Source organism: Mobula birostris, chromosome 11 (assembly GCF_030028105.1).
Source record: "Mobula birostris isolate sMobBir1 chromosome 11, sMobBir1.hap1, whole genome shotgun sequence".
In the NCBI taxonomy this organism is placed as follows: domain Eukaryota; kingdom Metazoa; phylum Chordata; class Chondrichthyes; order Myliobatiformes; family Myliobatidae; genus Mobula; species Mobula birostris.
In genome coordinates, this window is record NC_092380.1 from 71,670,787 (window position 1) to 71,688,089 (window position 17,303).

Sequence of the window (17,303 nt, forward strand, 5' to 3'; positions counted from 1 at the left end):
TTATACTATATCCATTCCATTGTTAACGTATACTTTCTGTATGTCTTTAACGATTCAGCTTCCAGCATTTGTAGAATGCCTCTCATTCCTGGTCCTCAGTAGCATGGGGCTTTTAGACCACTGATGACCCCAAAGAAGTCATAGCTATTGGGGTGTTCCATCCATCCATTAGGTCTTGAGTTTTTTTCTGAACCTCTGCCTTTAAGTGTCTGTAAAGCTGTTTTTTCAAATTCTCTTGGCTAAAGGCAGAGTTCCAATCCAGGCACACGTTGCACATGTGGTTAAGAGCTCCTTTTAATCTCCTTCTCATTCTCATCAAACTATTCCTGGCCCCTTTTGTTAGAAGAGACAAGTGTTTCTTCACAGGTGGCTTCAGGTCAGTCATAAGGCGTTGAGAGTTTGCAGCTCCGGTAGTTTGGGATTTGACAGGCTGTTTAGGAGCTTGCAGGATGTCTGTGAGATTATGTCTGAGAGAAAGCTGCGTGGTGAGTCTTTGAAAGGGTCAGCACTGATCTTGCATCAATGCTTCTGTTGTTGCTGATGCTTGGGGCAGGCTGATGGAGATAGTAGAGTGAATTAAGCCACCTGGAAGTTAGTATCAGGTAATGCAGACATCTCTGCACTGCCTCGCTTAGATGATGATATATTCTAACAGGATTCAGTGCTTGGACTGGGGTTGTTGTCACAGCATCCTATGCTCACTCTCTGATGAAGTAAGATGTTCATTATCACGAGATCATTCTACAAGCATGCTGTGAATGGTTGGGCCCTGATAGAATTAGCCTTCCCTAGTCCACTCTTGCTGATCATCCCTTACCAGAGAGCAACACACACACAATGCTGGGGGATCTCAACAGGTCAGGCAGCGTCAATGGAATGGATAAACAGTCAGCATTTCGAGCTGAGACCTTTTCCATCAGGACTGGGGGAAGGTTCCAGAATAAGAATGTAGAGAGAGAGAGGAAGGACATCAAATCAAAAGTGATAGGTGAAGCCAGGTGTATGGGGTGGGGAAGATGAAGTAAGGAGATTGGAAATGATAGGTGTAAAAGGCAAAGTGGACCACGGGAGAAAGGAAAGGAGAAGGGGCACCAGGGGGATGTGATGGGAAGCTTTTTTACCACATAAAAAGCCAGATCAGGGAATTGAAGAAGAGGGAAGAAAGAGGGAAAAACACTAAATCGATGTTCATGTGGTTGGAGGCTACCTAGACAGAATATGAGTTGTTGCTCCTCCAGCGATGATTAGCCTCATCATGACAGAAGAGGAGGCCATGGATCAACATATCAGAACAGGAATGTGGATAGAAATTAAAATGTTTCACCACTGGAACATTCCACTTTTTGAGGAAGGAGTGGAGGTGCTTGACAAAGTGGTCCCCTGATCGACATCAGGTCTCTCCAATGTAGAGGAGACTGCATCAGGAGCACTGGACACATTATGTGACTCCAGCAGATACATGTGAAGTGTTGCCTTACTGGGAAAGGCTGTTTAGAGCCCTGACTGGTGGTGAGGAAGGTGAATGGGCAGGCGTAGCACCACTGCCACTTGCAAGGATAAGTTCCTGGAGGGAGATTAGTGGGGAGGCACAAATGGACATGGGATACACTGAGCAGGGAAATCGGAGAGTGCAGGTGGAGGGGATTAAGATGTATTTGGTAGTAGGGTCCCATTGAGGATGGTGGAAGTTGTGGAGAATGCTGTGCTGGAAGTTCATGGGGTGTTGAAGACAAGAGGAATTCTATCCACGGTAAGGCGGCAGGACGATGGGATGAGCATGGATGTCTGGGAAAAGGAAGAAATGCAGGTGAGGGCAGCATCAATGGTGGAGGAAAGGAAACCCCATTTCTTTGAAGAAGGAGGACGACTCTATTATTCCGTTTTCTCAGTTCTTTCACCTCCGCCACATCTGTTCCCAGGATGAGGCTTTTTTTTCCAGGACAGCCTCATCCTGGGAACAGATGCAGCGGAGACAAAAGAGCTGAGAAAAGGGAATGGCACTTTTACAGAAGACAGGGTGGGAAGACAGGGTGAGATAGCTGTGGGAATTGGTGAGTTTATAAAAGATGTTGGTAGACAGTTTGTCCCCAGAGATGGAAACAGAGAGTCCAAGAAAGGGAAAGTTGCTGGAGAGTTATGTTCCTTTCCATCCTGCTGAAGTCACCCAGAGGACTAGTTTTCCTTTTGAGGTGCGGACCAAGACTTTTCAAGGTCAGAAATGAGTTTCTCCTTGCTTTGTCTTAAGCTTCTCTTAATTAGGGTGCATACACTGGTGATTATAGTTGTCATGAGCCAAAGAGTCACTAAGGCATTCACTAATTCTGTAGGGTGAATCCCTGATACAACAGACCAACTCATTCTCGAAAGCAAAGTACACTCTGTGAAGATAGTGTTCCACATTCATTTTGTAGCTCCAGAAGTACATGTATCCATGATGATGTACTAAGACAAATATACTCTATTTTCTTTTGAAATATTTCCTTCCTCAAAAAATGTATTTGTTAAGCTATGTCATTCCAGCTACAAACAAAACTAATAAATGCCATTTTCCCATCATAGTTTTCTATATGCTAATACATTTTTGAACAGATAAAATTTCTGTGTAAAATTATATTTGTTTTATATTTAAATGTAACAACTAATCTTTTTTCCCAAAAATTACAATTTGTAGAATTTATATAAATATTTAAAGAATGGGAAAAATATTTCAGTTCATCTAATGTCACTATCAGCAGGCTGGATGGAGAGCGAGGTGTCTCCCAGTGGAAGTTGGTTGTAGGGGATTCGTAGCCCATTCTTTAGTTAGATCCTTCAGCAATTTGGGCATCGAGGGAGAGAGGAAGAGGAGAGCCATCCGCAGTACCACCGATGCGGCAGAGAGGGTCTCAAGATGGCTGTGGCTCAAAAGAGGGGAGCCATGGGTCATAAGTAGCTAGCCATCTGGACACAAGCTGGGGTCTGATCAGCCCCGGCTGGGTCACCTGGAGGAGGTTGTATGATGTTGAAAGACCCGAAACACCCGATGATTCCAGGAACATCACTGAAGATGTGTCCAGAAACATCAATAGATGTATGTACACAGCAGTCAGGATTAGCAGATCCCATATTGCCACTTCTAATTGTAATTGAATAACCAAGAAAACAACATCTAATAACTCAATTAGATTATTTGTGTCATATTCCAACAGTTTTTTTGTTTCAGATATGTTATATTAAAATGGCTAAACATCCAACATGTAGGCAGAAATTAACAGGCTTTTACAATTGATATCAAAAAGAGTACCTTGTGTAAATAGATTATTCCACAGTCATAAAAGAGCAAAATCAAACTGTATTTAAAGCAATTAATTACACTCAGGGGAGTAATTGATTATGAGAACTATAAAGTCTAAAAGCAAAACATAGTGGATGCTGTAAGTCCTAAATAAAAACAGAAAATGCTGTAAATGACCATCAGGTCAGGTCATATCTATGATGGCAGATAAAAAATCAATGCTTTAGATGAATAGCTTTCCATCAGAATTTTTGAGGCCATCGGCCTGAATGTTAAATGTTTCCTTCTCCATATACTCTGCCAGATTTGCTGGATATTTCCAGCACTTTCTTAATTATTTCAGATAAATGTGGTTACTCAGTTTAAGAAGTGCCATAGGGCGTAAAAGCTAGTAAAGAGTAGGGGAGATGAAAAGGCATTTTAGCTATCATCCATGTACCTATCCAAACTTCTCTTAAACATTGAAATCAAGCTCGCACGCACAACTTGTCTGGAAGCTCATTCCACACACTTATGACCCTCTGAGAAGTTGTTTCCACTCGTGTTCCCCTGAAACTTTTCACCTTTCACCCTTAACCCATGACCTCTAGTTGTATCCCACCCAACCTCAGTGGAAAAGGCCTGCTTGTATTTACCCTTTCTATACCCCTCAATATTTGTTTACCTCTATCAAATCTCCCTTCAATGTTTTACATTCTAAGGAATAAAGTCCTAACCTGTTCAATCGTTCCTTATAACTCAGGTCCTCCAATTCCGGCAACATCCTTGTAAATTTTCTCTGTACTCTCTCAACCTTATTTACATCTTTCCTGTAGATAGGTAACCAAAACTGTACACAGTTCTCCAAATTAAGCCTCACCAATATCTTATACAACCTCAACATAACATCCTATCTCCTGTACTCAATATTCCTTATATTTTCTATCTCTTTTGAAAGTGTAGCATCCAAAATGCAGTATTTCATGACTTCCTTGTTCATGTACTTAGTTTTCTTTTCTTTTTTTAAAACGTGAGTCAGTGTACTTTTTAATCACTTCCTCAATCTGGTTTACTGCTGCTAACAAAGTAACCTCCAACCTCTCAATTTTCATGTACTTTTAGAATTGTGCACACTGGTTTAAATTCTTTGCTTAATCATTTAATCACTCACATTTCTCAGCATTGAATTTCATTTGCCATATGGCTGCAAGTTTTGGGTCATGTTTAAGTTCGGGAATGATGCTCTGCATAACCAAATCCAAGTTATTAATATAAATTAAGAAAAGCATTGATCCTTGTTCTAAATCAAGGAAATTCCAGGGAACATTGCCCTCCAATGGAAAAACTTCTACCATATTTAGTACTTTCTGTACTTAGCCATTTCAGTTTAACCATGCTGCTACATTCTCTATTACTGCATGGGCTTTCAATGACGAGCCTATGATGTGGCACCTTATCAACCAATTTTTGGAAAACCATGTACTGCATATACCATCAACTTATTGTCCCTCACTGATCCAATTTTCAAATTTCTTTTCTTCCCAATTCTTTTTCCCTAATCCCCACTAATGTATATAATTGCAGATTTGGTGCATGTTTTAAAAAATATTTCCCAAGCCCCCACTCTTTCAATCTACTTCTCTTCTTTCCCTTCTTTCCAATCCTCCCCTCCTCACTTCAGTTCTTCTCTCATGTCCTTTTCCTTGTTCTCAGCTTCTCATTTGTAACACCACAAAAAAATTAAAACATGATTCTTTCAGATAAAGCACTAATTAAAGTCCCGTACAACTCAGATTATGTGTTAAAGCAGGTTAAAATTGGTAGCACATAAAAATGAGTTATATTTAGAAGTCCTTTTATTTTCACCTCCTTCCCCAGAATTTGTTAATAATTGTGATGTCAATGTACTATTTCAGAAGTCAATATTCTAAGTTCAGTATCAAGTTATTAGTTTTCTTTATCATTTTCAAATGGCTGTTTAAATATCCAGCTACGCATCAGAAGCACAGCATAGAAAAAGTGTTACTTTCCAGATAGAGTATGTAGAAATCCACCACCATCAGATTGCAAATGATAATGACTGAAACTTTAGATTTTACAGTGATTCTGCCATTAGTCTAAGTCTTTGCTCATCATGTTGGAGTCAAAGTTGTATCTGGGAGCATTTTGAAATTAAGACACCATTCAGCCTTGTGCCACATTTCACAAGTATGCTCTCTTCTGCTCTGATGGTCTGTCTGATTCAAGTTTCGATAAGGTATCCTTCAGCTTGGCCCACTGGGGCCTGTAAATTGGCATGGATTTTCACTTCATTGGCGACAGACCCCCAGTTTTTATGGTGCAAGGTCAGTGTGTCTCCAACATCAAAAGGCTATGTGGACACCTGACAGAGCTGCAGTAAGGCAGGAACCAGTGACTGAATTACTGATGCTTTTGTTTGTTTCAGGTTAAATACTGATGATTTGAGGTGGCAATTATTCCCTCTAAAATAAGATCTTCAAAATACTCTTTAAAATAAGATATTTGAACTTTGAAGATCTCCACTGAGCATTGCTTGTGTTCAGGAAATGTTAAGTTAACATACAGAGGTAGGTATGTAAATAACCAGGTAGAGGTAAGGAGATAGGCAGGTAATCAGGAAGCCCCAGAAAACATCTTCTTTCTGGTCCTCATGGTCTCCTTGATGATTACATCTGTGGGAATTGCACCCAGCAGAAGCTCCTGACAGACTGGGTCAAGGTTCAGGCCTCAGACAGGTGGGACACCAGAGATTAGAAAGATATTAGATTTGCTACGTGTGCAACAAAACATAGAAGCATACAGTGAAATGTGTTGTTTACATCAACAACCAACATGGTTCGAGGATGTGCTGGGGATAGCCTGTGAGCATGGACATGCTTCTGATGCCAACATAGCATGTCCGCAGCTTATTAACCCTTACCTGTACATCTTTGGAATGTGGGAGAAAGTGGAGCACCCAGAGGAGATCCACGCAGTCACAGGGACAATGTACAAACTCCTAACAGACAGACACAGGAATTGAACCTGATTTTCTGATTGGTGGTGCTGCAAAATGTAACCCTAAGTGCTATCCTTCTGTGCTGCTCCCACCACCACCAGACCAACAGGACAAGTAATGCAGTAGGCAGTCAGTGAAGGTTTCCCTGTGACCATTCCCCTCACAAGCAGTTATATCTCTTTGAATACTTTTGAGGAGGATGTTCTTTCAGGGGGCTATCAGCAGTAGTCAGATCTCTGGTACTGTGACTAGCTCTGAGGCTCAGAGGGAATGGGTACACACAGGGTGATAGTTAAGGGAGACTCAGTAATGAGAGGCACAGACAGGAGATTCTGTGGACACAGAAGAGATTCCATGGTATGTTGCGTCCCAGGTGCCAGGGTCAAGGATGTCTCTGAGTGGCTGCAGAACGTTCTTGAGGGGAAGTGTGGACAGCCTGCGGTTATTGTACATATTGCACAAACAGAGAGACAGATCAAGGGATGAGCTACTGCAGAGTGAGTGAAGACCCCACCCCCTCTGCAATAGTCAGCAGGACCTCAAGGAGTACATGTGTTAAGAAATTGCACGCAGTTGTGAGGATAAAATGGGACCGCTGATGAGAGATTTCAATTCTCCCTGTACAGACTGGGTCACCTAGAGTGCAAAAGGCCTGAATTTGTGTGGTGCATCCAAGATAATTTCCTCGCATTATATAGGAACCTACTCAGGAAGGAGCATTCAGGACCTTCTCTTAGGGAATGAGATGGGCCAAATGACTGAAGTGATAGTTGGGGAGCACTTTTGGTCCAGTGACCACTGTTCTATTAGTTTAAAAATAGTTATGGAAATAAAGAAAGAACAGGTCCACAGGTTAAAGTCTTGAACTGGAATAGAGCCAACTCTGAGTGCATTAGGCAGGATCTAGCTGGGGTTGACTCTAAAGATGAAGGAACAGTTGGCAAGTGTGAGGCATTTAAAAGGGTCAAATATAGAGTCCAAGAGCAGCATGTTCCTGTTAGGGTGAACGTTAAGATATCCATATTCAGTAAATCCTGGCTGACAAGAGATACTGAATCTCTGGTCAGAAAAAAGAAGGAGGTGTACATTGGTTTTAGGCAACTGAGTACAAATGAATCACTTGACGAATAATGCATGTTTAAGAGCAGGTTAGGAGAGAAATTAGGAGGGTATAAAGTGGGTATGAAAGGGATTTGGCAGGTAGGGTTAAAATATTCCCAAGAGATTCTTCAGTTATATTAACAATAAAAGAATGATTAGGAAGAGATCAGGTCCATTTAAGGACCATCAGGGATGTGTACATCTGGAACTGCAGAAGATGGCTGACAGTTTGAATGACTATTTCTCATTAAATGACTATTTAATGAAGAGAATACTATGGATGCCAAAGGAGTAAGCAGTGAAATCTTAGAAAATATTCATATTATATGGAAAGAGATATTTTCTTTTTTTTTTTGGTGTGTGCGTGCATGCATGTTCGTCTGTGCATCTGCGTCTGCGCGTGCGATGTTGGTGGGACGATGCCTTTTTCATGCCCTTACAAGGTACGAAGCGAGAGAGAGAGAGACTGTGTGGCGCACCACTCCTCACACAGACATTTCGCAGTATTTCTTTTCCTTTATTTTACGAGGTCAAGTTGCGATGTCAACACTCAACCCAGCATGGATGGAAAACGTACTCGGGAGCGGCTCCAACTGGATTCAAACCCGAGAACCTTTGTTCCAGAATCCAGCACTGATGTCATTGCGCCACCAGCCGGCCCAGAAAAGAGATATTTTCAGTCTTAAAGCACTTTAAAATGGGTGAATCCCCAGGGCCTGATCAAGTGTACCCTAGACCTCATGAGAGCCAGGAAAGAAATTGCAGAGGTCTTTGTAGAAGTTCCACTGGTGAAGACTAGAGAGTGGATAATGTTCCATTGTTCAAGGAGAGTAGAAAGGAATGACCAGGGAACTAGAGAATAGTGATTAGGAAAGTTACTGAGTGAATTCTGAGAGACAAGATCTACGACCACTTAGGTAGTCAAGGCCTGATTAAGAATGGTCAGCATGATTTTGCATGTGGCAGGTCATTCACATCTAATGAATATTTTTGGAGTTGTTCAAAGAGATGGCTAAGGGGATAGGGGAATGTATAGAATTGGGTGCTGTCTACATGGACTTTAGTAAGGTCTTTGACACGTTCCTGCATGGCAGGCTGATCTGGAGGGCTAGTTCACTTTGATTTAGGGGGAGTAAGTCAGATGGATTCAGAATTGGATCAATTAAAAAAAACAGACAAGATGGTTGAAGGTTGATTTGGTAACTACTGGGTGCCCTAGGGGTCATTGTTTGGACCTCTGTTATTCATTATTTATGTATGATTTGTATGTGAATGTACTGTACTTGGAACAATTAGCAAGTTTGCTGATGATACTAGATTAGGGGCCTTTTGATAGTGAAGCAAGTTATAATGAATTACAAAGAAATCTTTTTCAGTTATGGAGATGGGCTGAGGAATGGTGAATGGATTTCAAATTAGAAAAGTGAGAGGTGATGCATCTTGTACTTTCAAACCGGGGAAGGACCTAGTAGAACCAGTAAATGAACATTGAATTTTCCAACTTCCGGTAATTCCCTCCCCCTCCCTTCCCCCATCCCAGTTTCACTCTGCCCCCTCCCCCAGCTGCCTATTACCTCTCTCATGGTTCCACCTCCTTCTACTACCCATTGTGCTTTCCCCTACTCCTTCCTCACCTTTCCTGCCTATCACCTCCCCCAACCCTTTATCTTTCCCCTTACTGGTTTTTCACCTGGAACCTTCCAGCCTTCTCCTTCCCACCCTCCCCCCACCTCCTTTATAGGGCCTCTGCCCCTTCCCTCTTCAGTCCTGACGAAGGGTTCCGGCCTGAAACGTTGACTGATCATTTCCACAGATGCTGCCCGACTTGCTGAGTTCCTCCAGCGTGCTGTGAGTGCTGCAATAACAGTGAGTGAGTGTTGTGGAATGAAGGGACCAGGTACACAGTTCATTGAAAGCAGCCACACAAGTACACAAGGTGATAAAGAAGGTATTTAGCATGCTGGCCTTCATTAGTCATGGCACTGAGTTGAAGAGTAGGGACATTATTTTGCCATTATCTAAGTTGTTGCTGAGACAGCACTTATAATATAGTGTACAGTTTTGGCCACAGTGTTACAGGAAATACATTATTCACCTGAAAAGGTGCAGAAGCATGAGGAGGCTGCCAGGACTGGAGGGCCTAAGTTATAGGGAAGGGTTAGCCCACTGGATCTTTAATCCTTGGAGCGTAGGAGAATGAGATATGACCTTGAAGAAGTTTATAAGATTGTGAGGGGTATGAATAAAGTGTACAGTCATTGTCTTTTCCTCAGGATTGGGGAGTCCAAAACTAGAGGGCACAGGCATTAGATGGGAGCGATTTAGAAGCAGAGGTTAAGTGAATCAGCAGCTGATCAAGATGGGTACAATTGCAATATTTAAGAAGCATTTGGATAGGTACATAGAGGAGAGAGGCTTGAAGAGTTATGGGCCAAACATGGACAACTGGAACTGGCAGTGAGGATGCTGTGGTTGGAACGGACCAGCTGTGCCAAAGGGCCTCTTTCCATGCTGCATTCCTCGATGACTCTATGACTAGTTGTCCTGCATTGGAAAATGGAGGGGCTGAATGTTATTCTGTTGCCTCTGGCAGAGTGGGTGACTCAGCTGTATAGTGGTGTTTGGTGGAAGCAACAGTCCATGGAAGACTCAATAGTAAATGAAAAAGGCAGTAGCTTCTGTGGCCATTTTCATGAATACGGGATGGCACAAAGTTCAAAGATGTCAAAAAATATTGCAGGGCTTATCATAGGAAATGGTAAACAGCCAGAGGTTGTGGTTCATATTGTTGCTAACAACATAGGTAAGAGAGGAAACAAAAACTTAGGGCTTAAAGTAACTGATTAAAAAGCAGAGCCTACTAGATCTGTAATCCTGGATTAATTTCTGGTGCCAAATTAAGAACCTGATGGCATGGTGCGAAGACAATAACCCATCCCTCAACCTCAGCAAGACGAAGGAATTGGTTGTTGACTTTCGAAGGAGTAGTGGACCGCACGACCCAATTTACATCGGTAGTACGCAAGTGGAACAGGTCAAAAGCTTTAATTTCCTCGGGGTCAATATCACAAATGACCTGACTTGCCAAGAAGGCCCACCAGAGCTTTTACTTCCTGAGAAAACTGAAGAAATTTTTATAGGTGCACTGTAGAAAGCATTCTTCTAGGGTGCATCACAACCTGGTATGGAAGTTGGCCTGTCCAAGACCGAAAGAAGCTGCAGAAGATCATGAACACGGCGCAGCACATCACACAAACCGATCTTCTGTCCGTGGACTCTCTTTACATCGCACACTGTCGGAGCAGTGCTGCCAGGATAATCAAGGACACGACCCACACAGCTAACACACTTTTTGTCCCTCTTCCATCCGGAAGAAGGCTCAGGAGCTTGAAGACTAGTATGGCCAGATTTGAGAACAGCTTCTTTCCAACTGTGATTAGACTGCTGAACGGATCCTGAACCGGATCTGAGCCGTACTCTCCAAATATCTGGACCTGCCTCTTGGATTTTTTTGCACTACCTTACTTCCCATTTTTCTATTTTCTATTTATGATTTATAATTTAAATTTTTAATATTTACTAATTTTAACTATTTTTAATATTTAATATTTGTAATCCAGGGAGTGTGATGCGCAGAATCAAATATCGCTGTGATGATTGTACATTCTCGTACCAATTGTTGGCGACAATAAAGTATAAAGTAAAGTAAAGTAAAATGCTAGCAAGTACAGCATTCGATCAGATGAATGTGTAGCTAAAGAAATGGTACTAAAGGGAAGAAAATTTAGATTCCCAGATAATGACCATTTCTGGGGAAAGTGCAAGCTGTAGAAATGGGGCAGGTTTTCCCTGAACTGGAACACCGTGTGGGGAGTTCTGCGAGTGCTGTTTGAGATAGTTTAAACAAATTTGCAGGTTAATGGGGCACATAGATGTGTGGTTGGTGGGAGTTACAGTCAAATATAAAAGAAAAACAAAGTAAACAGAGCATACATAAAGGTCATGAGGCACTTATAAGGAATTAAAGGCTACATGGCATCTATTTTAATGCAAGGAATTAGACTAGTAAAAGAGATGAACTGAAAACATCAACTAAGAAGGGCAGGACTGGCAACTCAACAGTCTGGGCTATGGAATTTCCTGGCATTGTGGAGTTGGGAGGGTGTGTGGGGGTGAGAGACAGCCAGGGATGTTAAGGAGATGGCATTTCAATATTAATTGAGTAGTCAATGACTGCAGTGTTGACGGAGGATATCCTTCTAGAAGGTTCAGTGTAGAAACAAAAGGGGATGATTATTTTGCTGGCCTTGACTACCTCTCAGTTGGGTGACTGGCCCAAAGGGCTGTGTGTGCATGGGATTAAAGAGAAATTAGCAAATTGGATCCAGAATTTGGGTTTTTAATAAGATGTAAAGGCTGATGGTTTGAGGTTGTTTCTGTGACTGGAATCCTGTGATCTGTGGTGTACATTCTGATTGATATACAGGATTAGTTCTGGCATCCTTGCTGCTTGTTCTGCACATTAACAATTTGAATGTAGGAGCTGCAGTGTGTAGAAGGAATTAGGAATTGATATGAGAAATGGTGGTGGGGTTGACCATGTGGAGGGTGGTTTTAGATTACAACACAATTTTGAGGAATTAGCAAAAAAATGGAAAGAGTAATAGTAGGGGGAACTGGGAGGTGATGTACTTCGGGAGGACCAGAAGGCTCGGACAAAAACTATCCATGGATCTCAGAAGGCACCAGCACAAGTGGATCAGGTGGTTAAGAAGGCGTACAAAATGACTGCATTTTATTAGTTGAGGCACAGAATACAAGAGCAGGGAGGTTACACTATAGCAGTAGAACTCTCTCCCTCTCTCCCTCTGTCTGTCTGTCTGTCTCTCTCTCTCTCTCTCTCTCGCTATGTCTCCATTATAATCTCTTAATCAGAAGGCTCTGTAAACTGGGCACTTTTTCAGTCGTTTTTGTTTTTCCTATTTACCCCATCATCCTATCCCATTTCTGATGAAGGCTATTTAACCAGAACGATTAACTCTGTTCCTGTTTCAATAGACACTGCCTATCATGCTGAGAATTTCCAGCATTTTACATTTTAATTTCAGATTTCTTTATGTCTGCTGTTTTTTTAAAAACATTTCTAACAAGGAGCAGACTGCTTTAGATTCGAAGGAATCAAGTACAGCCCTAGCACAAAAGCTGGGTAATTAACTAAAATATCTTGGCTTGGATTCGGAAGCATTAATGAGGTTATGTCAAGTGATACATCAGCAGGGACATTGATACATGAAATGCAGGCAGCTGGAAAATAAATAACAGAAATTAGATGGAGAACATTTATTGTATGTGCTCCCACACATTTGGTTAGCCCAGCACTATTACAGCTCCAGATCTTCACGAGTTCAGAGTTCAATTCTGGTGCCACTCTGTAAGGTGTCTCCATACATCCTCTCCATAGAATGTGTGGGTGTTCTCTAGGTCCCCAGGTTTCCTCCTACAATCCAAAGATGTAACAGGTAGGTTGATTGGTTATTGTAAATTGCTCCGTGGTTAGGCTAGGGTTAATTGGGTTTGTTGGGGGTTACTAGGGCGGTGTGGCTCGAAGAGCCAGAAGGATCTATTCTGTGGTGTATTTCCAAACAAATATATAAAACAAATGAACTTTGTGGATTTTTTTTCTGCCATTCTTCATCTACACAAACAGATCAAACTGGGAAATTGTGGTTTTGTATACATAAAGTTGCAATGGAAAGCAATAGTGAGCTCTGCACTGTGGCTTATGGTAATCTACCAAAGCGATTCCATGGACCATTGTGGGTTATTTTCACTGTTGTTTTTTCAGAAACACCTGTGTGTTAGATCTGTTTGGTATTATTTTCAATACCTGTGGGCAGGTGTTTAGAATGTGCGTTTCCAAGTAGTAAATCCATAGAGCAAAACAAATTGACCAGGGACACTAGGAGTGGAACCCAGTGTGGGATTACTTTAAAGAGGAAGATTATCAAATAAAAATATAGATAAAATTAATTGGTGATCAGAAGGTTTCCCTTATCTCTAAAATATTGACTCTGAAACTTTGAAAACTACTGAGTACAGTGTAGAATTGCATGGAACCTGGAAGCCAATGAAACTGGCAGGCATTGTTACTGATTTGAAGCAATTAATTCCGATTTAAGGATTTTACACTTCTGAGGCTTACAGCAGGTCTGATGAAATCTCAGCTGTATTTAAATGCACAAAATGAAAACTAGCAGTTTTTACAATTTTTGGATGAAAGGGAGCAGATTCAATGCTGCATCAGTCATTGTCTCCAGAAAATGGGGCAGTGCACATGCCTCTGTCTGTAACAGTGGCACTGAGATGGAGAAGGTTGAGATCTTCAAATTCAGGGAAATACTTCCAAGAACCTCACCTGGTCTAGCCACCTTAGATGAAATAGCCAAGAAAACACACCTGTGCTTCAAGTTCCTTAGAAGACTAAGGACATTCTGCATTTTCCCAATGACCTTCGCTAATTTTTATAGATTCACTACAGAAAGCATCCTATTTAGAAGCATTACAGCTTGGCATGGCAACTGCTCTGCCCAAGAGTACAAGCCATTGCAGGGAGTTGTGAATGCAATTGCTCAGTCTACTGCAAAAGCCATTCTCCACTCTGTTGACTCTGTCTATATTTCCTGATGCCTTGGGAAAGCAGTAGAACATAATCAAAGACCCCTCCCACTCCAGCCATTTTCCCTCCTCCTCCTCTCCTTCCATCAGGCATAAGATACAAAAACGCCAGAACATCTACCACCAGGCTCAAGGACACTGTTATAAGAATCATGGACAGACCTCTTATACAACAAAGATGAACTCTTAATCTACCTTATCATTGTCCTTGCATATTATTTGTCTACCTGCATTGCACTTTCTCTGAAACTGTAGCATATATTCAATATTCTGTTATTGCTTTCCTTTTGTACTACCTCAATGTATTTATATATGGAATGATCTTCCTGGATGGCATGCTTCTCTCCATATCAGTAGGTGACGATGATAAACCAATTACCAGTAGAATTGATGCTCAATCCAATCAGGGGAAGTAAGGATACACATTGACTTTCACCAGGAAGCTGAGGAACAAACAGTAGGAACTTTGTGAAGTGCAATTCCAGAAGTTATTAACATACCTAGAATATAGAACAGCACAGCAACATATGAGCCCCTTGGCCCAAGATGTAGTGGTGACCTATATAAACCTACTTCATGATCAATCTTGCTTTCTCCTCCTACACAGCCTGTAGCCCTTCATTTTTCTTACATCAGTGTGCCTATCTTAGAGTCTCTTACATATCCCAATTCTATCAGCCTCCATTACCATCTTTGACAGTGTGTAACAGGCACCCACCACTCTCTGTGTAAAAAAAAATGTACCTGAGTCTTCTCTAAACATTTCTCCACTCACAAATGAACTTTAATGCAATGGACAACTTTCATTCATCTCTTAGATCTGTTTAATTAGATACAGATACTTCATCTCAGAGGTTTACATAAAGAAAGGCACTGCAGGAGGTGACTGGTACTGGCAGACTTGCCATGTAAAATCTCCACAATGATGGAGTCAATTTCAGGTGAATTGTGAGAACGTCTGCAAAGGAGACTGGCAAATGTGGCAGCTCAAATGCTTATGCAGGCTATGACCTGTCACTTTTAAATAGAGTAACAGAATTTTAATCCATGAGCATGCAATGCAACATTGATCACTTAGATCACTTAGTTAAACTCTCGGCGCCTTGCTAGCATTCTCCATTGTGTAACTCCTCACTTCCACTCAGTTTTAAGCAGTGCCCAACTGAGAATTAGCTCCGTGTGAATGTTTCCCATTGTGCAGGCAAATGGTGGGTGAGATGAGTGGATGAGTTTAGTGCAGAAAGGAAGGAGGAGGGTCATTGGTGGTCATAACAGTAAATGGAGGATTTTATTTCCTATGTTTTGCTGTGTGAGGAAATAGTTGGTAAATTTTGCAAATATCCAGACCAACAGTGTTGATAGCTGATCTGGTAATAGCAGTGCCTCATCCTCTTGTTATTCTGCTTGTTCTCCTTTTCTATCTTTTTCCAAGTTGAGGAATGAGCTTTTCCGTCATCCTGTATCCATCATTTTTCTCCTGTTTGGAATGTTGCCCAAATCACAGCATGCCACTGTTATTCTGGCCATCACTGCCGGTGAATACTGAAGGGAGCAATCGGGACTCTCCATTCACCTTCAGCATTCCCATTGTTTCATCTGTGATAGAGCTGATGGTTTCCATCGTAATGCGCCTGCACACTCTAGAAGGGGTGAGAGTATTACTTGCTTTTCATGACCCAGCTCATGTTGAGTTCCTCGAACAAAGAGATCTGGCTTTAGTGTAAATGCTTTCTGACTCTTCCCAAGGCAGTTGCTGTAGAGCTCCTGTTCATGGGCTCGCCAAATGAAAGAAAATAATCCTTTCCATTGCAACCAGCTTATTGTTCTAGTGAACCAAATGTACTTTTACTGTTGAATTGCTGCACAGTTGCAGAGCTTTGAAATTCATAACATATGTGTGACATGTTGCTTGGCTGTGCACCAAGTCATCTGCAGTATATCCTTTTTCTCCCTTCCTGCTCTGAGACACAGCAGCTGACTAACCTTTATTACTCTGTAAAATCCAGCCTGAAACTAATTTAGGCCGAGATAGAGTGCATGTGGAGAGGATGTTTCCAGTGGTAGGAGAGTCCAGGACCAGAGGGCACAGCCTCAGAATGCAAAGACATCCCTTTAGAATAGAGATTAGAAGGAATTTCACAAGCTAGAGGTTAGTGAATCTGAGGAATTCATTGCCACAAGCAGCTGTGGAAGCCAAATCATTTGGTATGTTTAATGTGGAAGTTGATAGTGTCACGTGATCGGCAACAATGAATTATCAATTGAAGCAGGTTTCATAAAAACAAACAAACATTTATTAAACTCTGCTCAACAATACCGAAAAGTATTGAAATGACTAACTTAACCGGAAGTTAACTGCTATACGGCAACTCTGGAACGGTTCTTAAAAGGGTAAATTTGAAAACAGTTCTTAAAAGGGTAAATTCAAAAACAGTTCTTAAAGTGGTAAATTCAAACGTCCAAGTGATTTACACAGTCAATAAGGAGAGACTTCTCTGGAAACGGTTTTCTTGTAAGACGTGACGTTACTGCTGGTTCTCTAAAGGATTCACGATGAAGGAAATAATACGGCTTAAAGGAACTGACCTTTTCCTGGTGAGGGGACACTGCACAAACTTCCCAGCTCTTGCAGGAGTTATCTCAGATACAGGCCACCACTTCTGAATGAATGATCGATAAGGCCGATCCTCTATAAAACCGCCAAACGACTCCAACTTTATTCTGATCCTTCAGGTTCCCGTCCTTTAATAAGGTCTACACGCTCCAATACTACTGTAAAGGTAAATCAAAGATACGCCAACAAAGCTGGCAGCGATTGGTGAAACTACTGGCACAACTATTTTACCTTACAGTAGAAAGTAGAACTCCTCTTTAAAGCAAAACTGCGTCAAGAGACAAAATATGCAGCAAAACGGAGTAACTAACGAAGCAAACAACAACTCACTGAAACTAACTGGGTCACACCAGGGGTCTCCTTTATACCTGTTGAGAACAGGTCATCATGTGACCTCACCCTGGTGGGAAAATTACATCATGTGACCTCCACAAGATCATTACATCATGCTCATAAGACAGTCACAAGATACCCACGGGGTATGCAACAATAGATTCTTGATTAGTAAGGGCATGTGTCTTATAAAATCCAGAATCTCTACATTGGTGTTTAGGAAGCTGTGATTTGTTCTTGCAGTCATTATTGGGCAGACAGATGGATAAATAGCTTTCACAGTTTATAATTATTATACATTGCTGTGG